Here is a 1,177-nt window from a genome sequence, read left to right on the forward strand (position 1 = left end):
AAGTTAATGGACAGAGGGTTAAGCTCTACATGGGAGCCACAACAGAGGAGGAGAGAACCTCGGTTCCTCTCTCCGACCCCATTTCCGCCTAGCCAAAAAGAAAGGAAGCAAAGCTAGAGACTTAAAACAAGCTCACTTGGGAGGAAGTCCCATGTCTATCCTTGTACATATTTTTATCTTTTAATTTTTCTATTTCTAGTATGTCTTTGGCTATTTTTCTGTGTCTATCAGATCTTCAGGTCCAAGAGGAGAGATTGTGGCATTAAACGAGGTGTGGTGAGGTTCAAAACGCTCACAGCGGCCTAAGCATACTGCTGCGACCAAACAAGAAGATGAGAAATATGCTTCAAGTGTCACAGCGGTATCTCGGAGTGGTCTCCTCAAACCGCTGTGAAAATACTCTACTCCCTTCCCGATTCGTACTTGTCGCATCGGTCTGTGAGGTTTTGAGGCAAGAAGCCGCTGTGAGAGTCGCAGCGGTCTTGTGGAGCGGTTTACGGTGACCGCTGCGAGTCTCAATTGCGCGTACCGGCGTCGATTTCCGGTTCAATTCAACTGAACCGGATCGAAATCACCAAACCGGACGCGAGACACTTCTTCTTCCTCTCCAAAATCGTATCTCTCTCTCTCCCTTATCACAAAATTCCATACTTTCATTCTCTCAAGCATAAGAACTCATAAATCTCTCAAGTCTTCACCAAATTCGTTGATTCAAGTTGCTATCTCCGTGATTTCACTTCGACTTTTCATTTCCCTACTCTTGTTTATCTGAAACAAGCTAAGGTATAGAGAAATCGTCATCTAATTTTCGGATTCAAAATTTCCCATTTTTTTTCAAAGTGGTTGCATGGTTGATTTCTTGTTCAGTACTCGTTAATTATGTCCTTTTATGCTTGATTGATGAGTTGGGTAGATGAAAAACGTGTTTAATTGATCTGAATTCGAATTTGAAAAAGTTAGGGTTCATATTGGGGGTTTTCGAAAATTGAAATGGGAGTGATTGTTTGATGTTAAAATTGAGTTTATTGAGTCATAGAAGATGAGTATGAATGCCATTTGCTGTTTTTGAACTCATTAACTCTTTCCAAGCTTTAATTTGTTTCTTATTGATCATGTCACTTATACAATTTCGAGCTTGTTGATAGCAGGACATGGGGAAAGATCGCGGTCCCGGAAC

This window comes from Brassica oleracea, chromosome C9 (genome assembly GCF_000695525.1).
Source record: "Brassica oleracea var. oleracea cultivar TO1000 chromosome C9, BOL, whole genome shotgun sequence".
NCBI classification, from domain to species: Eukaryota; Viridiplantae; Streptophyta; class Magnoliopsida; order Brassicales; family Brassicaceae; genus Brassica; species Brassica oleracea.